Source organism: Pecten maximus, chromosome 12 (genome assembly GCF_902652985.1).
Source record: "Pecten maximus chromosome 12, xPecMax1.1, whole genome shotgun sequence".
Lineage (NCBI taxonomy): Eukaryota > Metazoa > Mollusca > Bivalvia > Pectinida > Pectinidae > Pecten > Pecten maximus.
The window spans coordinates 4819705-4837082 of NC_047026.1; the positions used below are offsets into that span (position 1 = coordinate 4819705).

Genomic DNA, 17378 nt, shown 5'->3' on the forward strand with positions numbered 1-17378 from the left:
GAAAAAAACAAGATATACAATGTATGCATTTCTCCGGCGATCAGTTGTCAAAAAGTTACAGTGCTGACTGCCTCGCCAAAATGCCTCGCGGTAGAAAAATAGAAGTGGTGAAGGTCCATCTGAACATTGTTCATATGCATTTCTGCCTGCAGCAAGGCGGCCCTAAACTGCACAGAAACTTTACTCTGACATTCCATGCTGACAACTGTCTGTGAATCTAATTTGGAAGCTTCCAAGAACCATTTTTATATGCCTGCGATCATTAATCAGTTTCTGTCGGTAGTCAGTTCCTCCCCCTGTAGGTATCCTGTAGGTATCCTGTATTCATCCGTTCTGTGCGTGTTATCCGTTTTCAATCCGTTTGTCTATTCGTCGTGTCCGGTGTTGATCCTGCAAGCATCCTATGTTTGTCCGTTATGTGTCCGTTATGTGTTCGTTATGTGTCCGCTGAAGGTCCGGTTTATGCGTGGCGTATGCGTTCAAGTTCCATCAACGGACTGGGTAACGCATGCCCCCCGTACACCTATCGCATATAAACGAACAATGACAGGATATATACAGGACAAAACGGACATGCACAGGACAGCCAACGAATATTCTTATCTGTTACTGTCCGTTTCAAGTTTTGTGCATGCACAAAACTTTCAAACGGATACCACCGGACGCACCGTACATCACCTGACATGAAACGAATGAACCGAACATAAAACGGACATAAAACGGATATTGACGAACATCACCGGATATCCAAAAATGTTATCCGTTTCACGTCCGGTGGCCCAATCCGGTAAAGTGTGACAGGGGCATTACTCCTGTGTGATCTAGGCATAATACTGGTTACACAAGTTTCAGGTATTAAATCTTTCTTAAAAAATCGATAAGTTATCAGCTTATTACCACTTTGTTGCCCACTATCTATCCAGACCCTTGTAAACCATGACTGTTTATCTAACTTAAAAACCTTTTTAGAAATATCGCGCATGACCGCTTTCGTAGCTCTGGTAGCCCTCGTGATGATTTGGTCGACTTGGTAATGTTTTGCTAGTTTATTTGCGTTAGCATCCCAGGACTTTCCCTTCCTCTCTGACCACTTATGGACTTTATACAAAAGTCTATCACAATCCACTGATTTCAGTCTACAGCACAGTCTAAAAACCCCTATCCGCTGTTTGGCTTTATGTGAGGATCCAGTGTTATCTGGATTATACTGTTTATATAACGTATTTGACCCATATCACTGATATGAATACATATAGTTAAATTGTCTGATATAAGTAAGGGCCTTGTCAGATATCTCTTATCCCTACGGAATCAATTAAAATCTACCATTTTAAACTAACTCATCAATTCAAATGTATGATTTGGTACAATAAAAATGCCCCTCTCTTTCAATATCTGTTTTTACTCAAAAAGAAAGCCAAACACTTCTTAAAAAAATACAAATATGGACACCAAATGGCTTGTAAAGTTTGACCTTATAAAAACGAAGCATGAATTGCTTAAAATTCTGCTGCAGAATTAGATATAGATTTTGTGTTTACTAATATCATGATGTTATCAGGACCTGAGCTTTAGTGGTGTCAATATTCTGGAGTAACTTGTAAATTCTGCTTGGTGTTATGTGTATGTTATTAATTTCCGAGACAATTGTATGCATGTGATGTTAATGCATATACCTAAGGCATGATGGTCTTGGGTAGTGTTGTCGTCACTCGACTGGAATTGCTGATTAAGTATGCTGGCCTTATCCATGGGATCTGTGTGGAGTTTGCCATTGTGTTTCATTGCCCCTATGCCATTGTAGTCGGGTTTTGATGTTTTATGTACGTCCAGAACTTTTTCATTGGTTTATATTCTAAGGAGTCTAAAGTTGGATTAACTATTTTCTCTGTGCCTTTCAATTAGGCTTGTCTCAAAAGTTTTTATATGTGATGTTTCAGTGATTTGAATTTTTCTTTTGTGGATGGATTTCCAGACTGTTTTTGCATGTTTATACTGTCTGTTTCGTTTATTTATCAACTTTTTTTTCTATTTCCCAGTTGTTGTTTTTTTATGAAATGCTATCATGTCATTTCTTTTAAACTGGACGTTGTTAACCTGCCACAAACATATCAATGAATAATTTGAGTTCATTTGCGTCAATTATTAAGATTCTTTAATATTTGATGGTATGATAAATTAAGTATACACCGAAGTTCTGTTTGTGACCAACACCAAGTTATAGCCCAATCTACAAACTTACAGGAACCTTCACCATTTTTGCCCCCACCAACGCTGCCTTTGCCAAGTTACCCGCAGACGTTCTTGCCTCACTCAGCAATGACGTAAATGCTCTCGCCAACGTTTTTAAATACCACGTGGTTCCAGGATCTATCCGCAAACTGGATGCATCAAACGAGGCTCAGCTTACTACTTTGGCTGGTCAGAAAGTCCGTCTCAACATCTACAGTCATAATAATGTCAGTACAATAATGTAATTATTTTCTTATTAGTCGTCCTTTAGATTGTTGTCTTGGTTTTAACTATTTATGATCTTAGCTGTAAATAGGACGTTAAACATAAAAAACCAAAACCAAACCATTATATTTATAAGTACATTACCTGTACACATCTTGCTGGATTAGATGCTTCATGATTCCGTCTTCAGGTGGATCCTCTTTCCTAGGTCGTTTCGGCGTTGTCCACTACAACCTCCAGTGGTGAGCCGACTGGGGTGATCAAGTCCCAGCCCGGAACCACTTCGCTGTCTTGGTCTTCATTCACAGTCCTTCCTCACTGTCTTTATGCACTATATTTCTCACTAACTTGGTCTTAATGAGGAAGATATACACATATATACACGTAGTTCAAAAAATATACTTTCGGTGTGAAAATGTAAGTCATTTTAACATCTTAGATATCTCCTCTTACAGTATGTCTGCCCTGCAGGTGGGGCGTAGGAATTGTACCTGCTGCCCCCATCGCATGATCATATGAGGCGACTCAATTTGGGATCTTATCTTTTCTATTCTTTCTTAACAACTTTCTTCTTCCTAACGTCTCCCTTGACACTGCCTCACGTTTGGCCTTTAGTTTAGCGTTCGCCCCTGTGAGGAAGGCTTTGGGTTCTGTCCCCTGGCCGAGATATATCAGAGTCTTTAAAAATGGTAGTTGCTGCTCCTGCTTAGCGCTCAGCATATTTGGAGTGGGACGACTGGTTCGCCCGTTGTCAGTTTAATGTGAACGGGTGGGGTGTGTTGCTGGGTGTCTTCGGTGGTATACTTCAGTGAGGTAGCACTTTAAATCGGCAAAAGTTCCGGCCTATCACAAGGAGACTTCACACGAACATACCGCAGCCTCCCAAAACACACATAACGCACTCACCACACGCATACATGTGGCAAGTAGGGGAGGCCGTCCTTAAATGAACTTAGCCGTAAATAGGACGTCAACCAAAATAAACCAAACCAAACCTCTAACAGTATGTAAAAGGCAAACTATTGCAACTACTAATATATTTATATTAAATGATTGAGTAATAACCTCCTAAGGTACAGTCTCGAAACGAAACAAAACAAACATTCTGTTAATATTTTTTCCTCAATTATCAGAAAGTTACTGTGGAAGGATCAAGGATAACACATTTCGACATTCAAGCCAACAACGGATATGTTCATATTATTGATACAGTGATGATGCCACCAGACGGCAGTATCGTCGAAATCGTCGCTGGCGACTCGGAATTATCCACCTTGTTATAAAAGGTCAAATCAGCAAACCTGGTATCAGCACTACAATGTTAGCTGAGTATACTATAACACATATTTCTATCTAACGCTAACATAGGTTATAGGACTACGTTCAATTAGTTAAAATGGTAGTATTTCAGGTTGAAATATATGATGATATTACATTTACTATATATTCATCAAGTATTCCAAGTTTCATATGAAGTCAGGATATGTTCAACAAAGATTGGCCGGTATCTCTATTTCTAAAATGTCAATAGTAGCATATCTACGATGCGCTAAATTCAAAGAGTGGAAAGGTGTGACATGTTAAGCTCTATTATTAAAGCAAATTTAATGTAATATTTCTAGTGTATTGAAATATACTTGTTGTTGCACATTACCTTATGTAAACGGTGACAGAAAATAGATTATACAAGATCAATCTCCTTCATGACAATGAAAATAATCACATTTTTGCTGTAGTAAGCGAATGAATAGGTGAGATATATATTTTGAATTTAAAGTCCAAACCCATTTCCCAGATATTGATTGTCACCGATCCCTAAAAAACGGATAACCGTGTAAACCGGCCGAATGATCTAGTCACGGTGACATCCGGTTTAGACAGGTTATGCTTTAATACCTAAATCAATTATAATTAATTGAATTCTTATTATTGTATTGGCAAATACTTGACGTTTATTAACTTGACCACTTGTAACCAATAGGTGACGCTCTCACTGTATTCGCCCGAACAAATGACGCATTCGCACGACTAGGATCAAGAGTACTGAACCACCTTTCCCAAAACCCACAACTTATAAAAGGTAAGATTCACACAGAATACTTAAGGGTCTAACAGCACTTGAATTCTTGTAAAGTTAAGCTACTGTGACGAGATTTGAGAAACCCCAAGCTATTGAACTATGCAATTTTTAAATTGCAAATATACAAATGAGATCATACGCAAGTTGAAAAACTCTCTCCAACTAACTGTAATATTAGTACCAATTAAAGTTGTTGCATAGGCGTGCCATCCCTTAGGATATATGCAGAAATAACCAAAAATAACCAAATGAAAAAAGTTCCTATGATTTTGATGTTTTTTGTTTTGTTTTTTTATTTCTATATTGGAAACAGTATAATTGTGATTGTGTAATTTAATTGCGAAATATTTAGAGTGATTCACATTGTCTGAACTTTCTGTCTTTACTATCAGAAATCCATGAATACCACGTAGTCCCACACACAGAATACTCTGTCGGTCTGTACAACAGGGAACATATAAGGACACTGGATACTCACCATGACGTCATCAGAATACGTACTACAGGTATGTAATGGTGCTCCTCCTCTGTTGGTGCCTGCAATATATTGGTAATTGAAACGAAGGCCATCTATCACAATGCTACGTCTCCTAAAATGATTCTGTAAACGCCCAAGACGGTGTCCTTCAGCCTAACTAACATCCTAAACAGAACCAGCCGCCTGCTAATGTGCCAGTATTACCAAATAACTCAAAATAAAACCCCTCGATAGCTTCTGCCTGCGCTTGTGAACCAACCGCGTTATTTCTGTCCTTAGGGTTAGTCAGGGTCGCATGCCCCTGTGTCTCATTGACATTGTTTACATTACAAGCAGCGGCACTGTATAGTTGCTCTGTCACAATATTGACCATATACGAGTTCAGTGTAGCCAACGACTTTTCCAGTTTACCGAGACCGAGTTGTGGTTTTAATTGGGGTATATTCAGTGGGAAGCTGTCGTTCTTGACGATACGACACTTAGTTGAGTTGTGGCATAAATCTAACCGCGACTTCCCCGTACACAACCATGTTTATCATGTTATTTTGTCGTAATGCTCTTTCATATTCAGACTCACTGACTTCGTCAGAACTACTTTTATGTTTCTCCTGTATTGACGATTCATCTGACTGAAACAGCGCCATGAAAATCATTGTCGGACAAAATGTCGTCAAAAAGTGAACGTTTCAACCGTGTAGAACAACAACAACCAACTTACCTGTGGTCGTAGCGTAGCAAAGACGCTGCTAAATATAATTAAAACTGTAAAAACAATAATCGTACTGTTTGTTGTCACCTATGTAGAGCAATTCTGCGATAAACATGTATCGCCGTGTCGTATCTGACTGCTCAAAAATAAAGATGGCGATTTCTGCACGTGCACGCGTTAAATACTACACATTACTATGACTATTCATGAGGTAAAAACTTCTTTGAATGACGATCGTCTCTCACTGGTTAGCGAGCATAAGCTACGTGCTACCCTCGTAAGCCGAGGGCTTAGTGTAAAAGAATGGTATGAACCTGAGAGTTTAAATTTGCATTTCATGAATTCAAAACAAGAAAGGAACTTCAGACACAACAAGACGTATACAAACTAATTGAACCTATTTTAACAAACCGTAAGCAATATAGGATGAAAGTAAAAAATAAAAACAAAAAACAAACGTGTCTTCTCTTTATAAGTAACAGTCCTATCAAAATATGAAAACATAATCTAATGTTTTTAATCCCCAGACGTGACAGCCCTATAAGAGATAGAAAGCTGGAAAAATAATTTCTTTTATCTTATAAGCGACAGCTCAAACCAAAACATAGACAGTAAAAAATAACGTCAGTATTCATCATATCTCAACAGTCCTAGTAAAATAGAGTATGATAAAAGTAACAACTTATCTTTATAAAGATAAGTGACATCCCTATCGAAATATAGAAACGTAAACATATTTCCTCTTATCAGAAGTGACAGCTCTATCTAAATATTTAAGGGTTAACTGCTTCGCGGTTTATTCAGAGTACACCCCAGTTTTTTGTGTTATTGCTCAATAACGTAAAAAAATATTACAGTGAACCCTTATAATTTAATTAACAACGATTAGAAACATTTTCATTAAGTTTAACATGTTTATTTTGCTCCAGATATTTAAAACCTTTTAATTATTTTGTTTACATTATGTACTTCCAGTATAACTGAAAGTAGTTCCTTTTATTTTTTTAATGTTATGAGATGACAACAAAAAATGTTTAGCCAATGAAAACGCTTGTTACAAGCAAAATCAAATCATGATGGTTTAAGCTGATATATTATCACCTGCGACATCCAAATCAATCTAAAGATGCCAGGTAACAGGAAATGTCAACATCAAAAGTCCTGACAAGTTTCTTAACATTGTTTACTTTTTTCGAAACTGAACTGGTGTCGTGGCTATCAACGTGTGATAATGCGCTGTTCGTGTCAGATGATAGTCAGCTCCACATGTGTCTGGTATGTCAATTTGTGGTCAGTTTAGAAAGTTTAACATTTCATGATGAATACCCACCAATCACATTCCCGTAAAGTTATACAATTTTATATCGTTTCGCGTCGGAAAAAGAAATACAATCCTTTAAATTATAATACACTGTATATCATATATCTATCTATATATTAAATTATATGAACAGTACTACCGGTCAAGATTACACAAATGTATCTCATTTTCTTACATTATATGTATCCCGAAAATAAAAATTAATTCTTTTTTCTCCATTTTGACACCGTTTCGTTACTAGTAACTGAACAGTGCTTTTTCGTTTCCACTTGTACATGTACACTTATGGAAGCTACAGGCGACAATGAACTCGTAAAATCTGCCTTTCCCATGACAGGAATTGGATGTGATTATGTGTTTCATTTTTTATTATGACCGGACTGTTTGGATGTAAAAGAATTACTGGATTTAAAAAAAAAATATTAATTAGGATGCATGCTTTTTTTTCACTTAAAGATACTACGTGAGTTAAACCATATTATCGATTTAACTCAATATAAGTAAAATATTTGATTTATTTTACCTAGATTTAAATCTACATTTATTTCACTTGCAAAGATTTGAACAAAGCATTTATTATCTCATATTTTTTTGTAAATATATAACATGTGTTAAAATTGAAAAGTAAGAGGATATGATTTCGAGCAGACTAAAGCTGGCCTATGTATTATGGTTAATCAATGCTTCAGTTCAGTTTGCAATTTGCGGCTTCATCTTAAATTCTTCAAAAGGAGAAAATGGCGAAAATTAAACGGGGCGAACGTCACTAGATATACAGTACTAATAATGTAATTTAAAAGCTCGGTTAAAGGCTTCGCTGAGCAAATACTTGGGCCAGAAATAAAATATTGCTAAAAATATTTTTTATTAAGTGAATGAATCCAATATAAACGAAGTGCATCTACCTCCTTTCCATTAACCGGTTTTTGAAAAATGCAATACTGTTATAATCAATAGTAAAGTATATTAATACGAGAAATGAGCTCTATGTTAATAGATTTTAAAGCGATCTTAATTTAATTAATGAGATGTAAGTTTTCGGATGGTATATATACTAATCACATGTTTTCACACTCGCTTCCAGTTGCATTTTATTTCTATTTTCCTTCTTGTTAGCCTACATATTACCTTATACATTGTATAAGTCACATGTTGGCAAGATTCACGTGTTGGTCAGCATGAAGTTGTGGTCAATGCCACGAGATCTCCTAATATAGTACTGGTCAGATATCTTATCTTGGTAAATTCCGTGGCTGTTGTGTACTCGAGTGACCTCTAACTGTAAAATCGTACAAACTAAGTAAAATTATACAACCACATTTTACAAACATCTGTTTATGAAAATAAGAGAAAGAAACAAACTCACTTAAAAAAGAAGAAAAAACACAAACAAGTTCATCTAGATATATTTTAAACGTAAGTGAATAGATTTGGGGAACATAAGGAGTGAGCAAAAGAAATCCCGCTTTGTGTTACAACTGTGAAACTACCCGATCATTCGTAATTTGATTATGCTAAATACAGTACATAGATAAACGGCGCATGTCCATTTTTTCATGTCTGTCATCTATATTGATATGCCGAAAAGTCATATTGCTAATGTCGGGCATTAGTTATATGTTATATGTTATGTAAAAACGTACGAAAATAGTCTCAATAAAAAGGGAACAACACTGTCAGTAATGCAGTAAATTGTGTTATACCAATGTATCATGCAGTAATAAAATTGTGCGTTTTGTCTTATTAAATGACCCAGGGAATTAATTTATTGCCAGAGTAGATCTACACATATGGTAGTCGAATTTACAAAATAATAATATGTATGCTAAACTCCCAGTACAAGATACACGATATACCTTTTTGCACTAAAGTAGACATACATACCTAAATAAGGTAAATTTTGAGTATTTAATTGTGTGGCCAGGTTAACTACGTGAGGGCCGTGCGTCCCCCTGAACTGATAACAGTCACGTGTACTAAACACGGGGGATGTTATCTCACCGATTTATGAAACAGAACTGGAACCCAGATTAGTATAAATATGAGCTGAATATCACCAAAAAGTAGGCAATCACCTCAGAGATCTGCAGACCGAACCACTTCTGATCTTCATTCAAGACGCACCATGCTCCATCTATTGTGCTTCACTCTTGCTCTAAATGCCGTATTGGGCGGTAACCTAGTAGAGGTATTACAATCGTCCGAAAAGTCAACACTGGTCAGTCTGGTACAGAAAGCAGGCCTGGCTGATGCCCTTGGACAAGGTTAGTGGTCACTTGTGACAGTTAGGGAGTTTGACATTTTTATATCATGTTTCAGATAACGTGCTCTTATTCTGATTTCTGATACAATTTCAAGAAAAGATATCTTTTAACGTCGCGTTTATCATTTTGACATGGAATGACTGGACGTTGTAATTCAGCCACGAACATATCCATGAATAATTTGGAGGCATTCGTTTCAGTTTTTATGTTTCTTTAAGGTTTAATGTTATACCATATCAAATGTATTCTAGAGTTTTGAATGTGACTAATGCACACTAATAGCCCACTCTACCAACTTACAGGAAACTTCACTATTTTTGCCCCCACCAATGCCGCCTTTGCCAAGTTGCCCGCAGACCTTCTTGACGCACTCAACAACGACGTAAATGCTCTCGCCAATGTTTTGAAATATCACGTGGTTCCGGGATATATCCGGAAACAGGATGCATCCAACGAGGCTCAACTCGATACTCTGGCTGGTCAGAAAGTCCGTCTTAACATCTACAGTCATAATGATGTAAGTAATTGATGTTCTTGTTAATTACTATTTCATGGTTAATTGAACAGTCATATCTATATCACGGATAACATAATCAGATTATATTGTAATTAATTTTATTCTTAATAGCAAGATATTGAAATGTTAATTAAATGAATATTTATTTAAATGATCACGGTAAAATAATGGACGGAAACATCTGAAGGGTAAAAAAAACCAGATTAACATGAAGGATAAGCGTCTTTGGTTTCAAAGTATAAACATGCATTGTGTGTTTGACATACTTTATTATTCAATTTAAATCGCTGTACACAATTTAAGATATGAATAGCTTTAAAAAGGTATTCTCAATTGGGACTCAATTATATATGTTTGATAATATTTTCTTTTCCTGATTTACCAGGAAGTAACCGTTGAAGGGTCGATAATAACAGATTTCGACATCAAAGCTGACAACGGCTATATCCATGTTATCAATACAGTAATGCTGCCACCAGAGGGCAGTATCGTCGATATCGTCGCTGGCGCCCCAGAGTTATCTACCTTGTTATCGAAGGTCCAATCCGCAGATCTTGTAACAGCTCTACAAGGTATGCGATATATACATATAATACATCTATAATACATGCAAGATATTCCAAGATTCAAATGTATTGTATATTCCAAGATTCAAATGTAGGATGGTTAAGCCTATTCGTTCTGATACATTAAATAGATATATGCCTGTAATTCTATCTATGAAATATAAAAAGTATTATATCAGATATTTTACATATAAGTCTTTCAATTCGAGTTACAGGATTTATAGTTCTAAAAGAAAATATATATATATGAAAGCAAATTTGATTATTTTTCATTATTATATTAAAAATACTTGACATTGTCTCAATTTTCGTTTCTTAACCAACAGGAGACCCCCTCACTGTATTCGCCCCATCAAATGACGCATTTTCACGACTAGGATCAACAGTATTGGACAACCTTGCAAAGGATCCACAACTTCTAAAAGGCAAGATTCCCACTGAATACGAAAGTTTAGTTGCTGTAATGATGTTTGAGAAACTCTATTGATATAAATATAGTTTAATTACATGTAAACAGATGGGATAAGACACACTTATTATCCGCATTCTCCTACAGTTATTGTTAAACTTTTACTAATTTAATACAAGCTATTGCATTGACTTGTCATTGTTTTAGTACAATCCAGAAATAAAGAAAATGTAGATTTACAAAATGATTAAAACGGTTCCTTTGATATTGATAACGCTTTCCTTCGTGGCAGTTAGTATATAAGTAACTATCTTATTGACCTATATAGATATAGACTGGTTTATTTATACCAACTTTCTGTCTTTACGTTCAGAAATACTTCTATACCACGTGGTCCCACACACAGAATATTCCGCCGGTCTCTACAACAGGGAATACCTAAGGACACTGGATTCTCGTAAAGACGTCATTAGAATAGGCACCACAGGTACGTAATGGTGTTTTTTTTTCTGTAAGCGCCTCCGGATATATTGTTCATTGAAGGAAGGTTAATTAATCAGAATGATAAATATTCTAAACGCTGTGTCATTCGAACTAATATCCCGAACTTTGTGCATGGTTTACTTCGCTAGCGAAATGTAATGTTGTAATTCTCTTTTTCGTTTATACGACATCGGTATTTTTTGTTTGTTTCAGGAACCTCAGTCTACGCAAACAATGGTAAAGTGCTGAAGGCCGATATCGCCGCTACAAATGGAGTCGTACATATAATTGACCATGTGCTTGTACCTTATAGGTATCTGGGATCGGCAATATTTGGAAAGAAGTAGGACAATTCTCATCAAATGTACATATTAGCATTCATTTTCATTCATCATTTTTATTGTTATTTTTCTTGTATAAATTGTTTTTTACAATAAAATTTTAAATATTTATTAGTCGTATAGTTTTACCTTCAATGTCCATATAATGAATGTGGTGAAATGGTATTTCAACAAGGGTGAAGTAAAGGACATCTTCGAGGGAAGTTACATTTTTAGCACGGTTTCATGGGCTGCTGAGCGGGACAGAAAAAGGTAAAACTGACTAAAATCCAACGAGTCTTCTCAACACCGATGTATGACAGAATCAAATACCCTTATATTTAATATGTGACTCAATGACCCTGACGGTTCATCTGACACACAGGGGTTGATGTTTGGGGCCAAAAAGAGGCAAAGTTTAAGGATACTTTCCAAAACTAGGTGACACATCAACCATGGAAAGCAGTGGAATTCAAGTAATTGCATGTTCTCAAAGTGGGATGATTTGGGATAATAACGACACTGTCCATTATATATATTTTATTTTTTTTGTACATTATATTTCTAGGAGTTAATGATAACTTCTTAGCATGACATGTTTAAGCAAGGCATAAGCATACAGTAACAAACATGTTTTTGTTAGCTGACTTTTTGTTGGAGTTACAATCGTTACCAAATGGGTTCAAACACACCTTAATGTTATTCAATTTAACAAGAGGCCGTCGGCCTAAACAATTGTATTTCTTTCGCATTTCCATGAATAATTTTATTCTCTTGGATTAAAAAGTGACTGAATAGGGATTGAAAAAAAAAGACAAAAAAAAAAAAAAAAAAAAAGTGACATAAAACTGTAAGCTGCTGTTAGGAACTGATGATATAACACGACCTATTGAATAGGAAACCGTTAGCATTATCGGGCGAAAATAACATCCAATCTGCATAAATGACACTCCTGTCAAAATATGGAAAATAAAGAATAATATGAATGTAACTACTCCTCTCTTTATAGGCTGCAGTTCAAACCACAAAAAGTTAAAATAATGTAAAAAGGCATCATACGCTAGAGTACTATTAAGATATAGAATGCTGCAGACAAAGACTTTTAGTGACATCTAAGCTGGAATGTAGAAATGTAACTTATCATTAGTGACAGTTCTTTATATCGAAATTTCAAAATAACGTTCGCCCGTTGTCAGTATAATGTGACCGGGTGGGGTGTGCTGCTGGGTATCTTTGGCAGTATGCTTTAGTGAGGTAGCACTATAGATCAGCAAAAGTTCTGGCCTATCACAAGGAGACTTAACACGAACATACCGCAGCCTCCCAAAACACACATACGCACTCACCACACGCATGCATCTCGCACGCACGGCAGGCCGTCCTTAAATGACCTTAGCTGTTAATAGGACATTAAACGGAAAAAAAAAACAAATAAAAAAAACGTATTTTATCTTCATAAGTGACAGCCCTATAAAATAGGGAAAGTATAAAATAATGTATCCTCAACTGTGAATTCACATCAAAATAAAGTTACAAGGTACAAAAGCCAATTAACAGAAATGTCAATAAAATATATGATCTAGTATCTTTCAACGTGTGATGAAGCGTGGTCCATATGGAGAGATAATGTCAGTTATCGGCATTAGAGAAAAGCTGTGTCCAGTTTGTCCACGTGTGGTCAGTTTAGAAAGTATAACGTATACAGGTGAATGGTCACAGAAATGTCAATATAGGAAGTCTGGTCAGTTTCTTATCAATGTTGCTTGATACCTAACTAAACTGGTATCGTGTCTATCAACCACATTCACGTAAGGTATACACTGTAGAGAGAGGATTAGTCTTGCGATTAAATTAAATATTAAATCACAGTTAACACATTTTTAACTCACTTTAAAATTTTTAACTTTTATATTGATGGATTGATTGACTGGTGTTTTGAAAGATTGCAAAAACTGTAACAATCAAAAGTGATATAAAATAATAAGCAACAATAGATATGTAGCTTATCGCGATATATATATTTTTTTTGTGTGTGTGTGGAATGCAACTTACAATACTTTGAGGGCAATTTCCTGTTTAAACCTTGGTCGAGCGAAAACAAATTAGGACCTGTAGTTCGTAACTGCGAGATGCGGTTTCGTAGGATATTCCCGACACATCCGCTCGACGACTTCTACGGTGACGTTCGACATTGATTAACTTTTATATCAGTATGTCCAGGTTGCTTGTACACATACTTTATTTCGTTAACGGGGAGCTAACATGTCTAATGTGACCGGGTGGGGTGTGCTGCTGGGTGTCTTCGGCAGTATGCTTCAGTGCGATATCACTATAAACCAGCAAAACTTCCGGCCTATCACAAGGAGACTTAACACGAACATACCGCAGCCTCCCAAAACATACATACGCACTCATCACACGCATACATGTCGCACGCACGGGAGGCCGTCCTTAAATGACCTTAGCTGTTAATTTGACGTTAAACAAAATAAATCAAACCAAACCAAACTGTTTATATCCTCTTCATTATGTTTATTAAGGGACTGGTTCGCCCGTTGTCAGTATAATGTGACCGGGTGGGGTGTGCTGCTGGGTGTCTTCGGCAGTATGCTTCAGTGAGGTAGCACTATAAATCGGCAAACGTTCCGGCCTATCACAAGGAGACTTAACACGAACATACCGCAGCCTCCCAAAACACACATACGCACTCACCACACGCATGCATGTCGCACGCACGGGAGGCCGTCCTTAAATGACCTTAGCTGTTAATAGGACGTTAAACAAAACAAGATAATTCAACGAATTACAGTCCCCCACCGGGTTGTTATCTCGAGATCCAATAGCAATGAGTGTGAATCTCGAGATGCAATAAGGTCATGTATTTTCTTCAATGTATTGAAAGGTGAAGATGTAGTTTACAGAGACCCGCTTCTATACAGGAACCATCCCATTCTCACTAAATACATGTACACTGTAGGTATACTCTATAAATGATCTCTATATAAAGGACACAAGTCTATGAAGGACACCTTTAGTTTTTCTATTGGGTATCCTTTATAGACAGGTTTTACTGCAATAGACATGAAATTGTAATAATAATAACAAGATGTTGTTTGTTATGCTTACATTGAATTCAACAGTACTGTATATTGATTAAATGGTGATCTGAGAAGAACACAGGTTTGTTTGTCACTGGGAATAATTTGGATGAGAAGACCAAGTCAAGAATTCCTCCAAGGCAATGGGTAGGCGTGGTCAGTAGTTGGTGAAGTTTACAAGATTTTTGAAGGCTGTCCATCTTTGCGAAGTCCATGTTGAAATCTCCAACAACAAGAATGTTTGTACACTTATGTAACTTTGCTTGTGTTGTGCATAGCTTGAATAACTGTAATATAGCTGAATTTAAATGGTTATAAGATGTGTTAGGAGGTATATATATGCATCCAAGCAGCAAATTGCCAGTGATGATTCCAACTGCTTCTATTTGTGGTATGTTGATTTCCAATATGGTTTGGATGGGAATTGCAGAGTAGATGACACAGTTTTGGTACGCGACACACCGCCTTCCCACAGGGAACTATACTACCAAGTATAAAGTTCTAATCCTTAATAGTGTAGGAGATAGAACCTGGACAAATTTTTCTTTCTTTAATGTAGGTCAGAGGTCAAAATATAGGTCACAGTGACCCGGTTTTGGTACGCGACACACCGCCTTCCCACGGAGAACCATACTACCAAGTATTAAGTTCTAGTGCTTTATAGTGTAGGAGATAGAACCTGGACAAATTTTTCTTTCTTTAATGTAGGTCAGAGGTCAAAATATAGGTCACAGTGACCCGGTTCTGGTACGCGACACACCGCCTTCCCACGGAGAACCATACTACCAAGTATTAAGTTCTAGTGCTTTATAGTGTAGGAGATAGAGCCCGGACAAGCTTTTTCTTTAATGTAGGTCAGAGGTCAAAATATAGGTCACAGTGACCCGGTTTTTGTACGCGACACACCGCCTTTCCACAAGGAACCATACTACCAAGTATTAAGTTCTAGTCCTTTATAGTGTAGGAGATAGAGCCCGGACAAACTTTTACTTTAATGTAGGTCAGAGGTCAAAATATAGCAAAATAAAGGTCACTGTGACCCGGTTTTGGTACGCGACACACTGCCTTCCCACAAGGAACCATACTACCAAGTATTAAGTTCTAGTCCTTTATAGTGTAGGAGATAGAGCCCGGACAAACTTTTACTTTAATGTAGGTCAGAGGTCAAAAAATAGCAAAATATAGGTCACATTGACCCGGTTTTCGTACGCGACACACTGCCTTCCCACAGAGAACAATACTACTAAGTATTAAGTTCTAGTGCTTTATAGTGTAGGAGATAGAGCCCGGACAAGCTTTTTCTTTAATGTAGGTCAGAGGTCAAAATATAGGTCACAGTGACCCGGTTTTTGTATGCGACACACCGCCTTCCCACAGGGAACCCACACACTAAGTATGAAGTTCCAGTGTCTTATAGTATGGGAGATAGAGCCCGGACAAATAGTGTGCGGAAGGACGGACGGACAGACGGACAGACGGACGGACACAACGCAAACCTATAGTCCCCTACGGATTCCGGTGGGGGACTAATAAACCAAACCAAACAAGCGCAATGACATCAGCAAACCTTTAAAACTTCGAAGATGTCCTTTATGAGATCAATTAGTCATGTCAATCACAACAGTAGGAACAAATCTTAGAGTATGTAGACGAAGGTATACTAGGCTGTGCTTGATTAGAATGTGTCATCAGGTAAACTTAAATGTCGGTCAACTTCACCCGATGAATACAATTTTGTAGTACCTGTACCAATGTATTGTCTAGACAATTGGCTGTAAACAATAAATAAATCTTACGCTAGAAAGTATGAGGGTTGCCGTAAGCATTAGGGTATAATCTCAGAATTTCAAGTTTACATAAGTTATAAAGTTATTTGTTATTTAGCTGTTATTATTGCGCATTTCTTATTATTTATTTAAATAGAAACTTAATATAATGTTATTTATATTCTTATTCACTTTTAAATGTTTGTACTTTTAATTAGCAAAAAGTTCTGCATTTTCTTTCTTTTTTTTCTTTCTTTTTTTTCTTTCAAAAAGGGATTGTCGTTTGTTTGGTGAAATATATTTGATCATTATTAAGTCAATGTTAACATTTTTTTTACTTTAACTAATTTCAAGCCCGAAGACAGTTTTCCACCACCGTGAATTTACGTATACAAATTGTACCTCCTGAGATGAAAGGGCATAGCAAGTTACAACAATCAAACCAATGTGTAGATATTATAAATGAATAGCTATTTGCAACAGAAATTACTAACCTAAATGTGAGGTATATTTGATTTAAGAAACGTTAATTTAACATTTACATCGCATACGAAAAATAAAAGTTCCGTCCCCTAATAAAAAAACGTGAGGGTCCGATTAGGCCACTACGAGACAGGTATACTCTGCATTATAAGTGAGAGACTTGCCCTCCACCTTTTGGGTTGCGAGTTCGAAACCTACGTTGGGCAGTTGCCAGGTACTGAGTGTAGGCCGGTGGTTTTCTCCGGGTACTCCGCCTTTCCTCCACCTCCAAAACCTGGCACGTCCTTAAATGACCCTGGCTGTGAATAGGACGTTAAACAAAAACAAACAAAACAAATAAGTGAGATACAAATGTGATTTCAGATGTTACTAACAGGTGAACAAGTGTCCATGACGCCCGGTAATTATTCTGCTTTTATTTAGGTAC

General features: G+C 36.7%; 1 pseudogene; it reads left to right on the plus strand.

Annotated features, from left to right (window-relative positions):
* Window positions 1–11736, plus strand: part of LOC117339720 — a 344709-nt pseudogene extending 332973 nt beyond the window's left edge.
* The last annotated feature ends 5642 nt before the right edge of the window (window positions 11737–17378 follow it).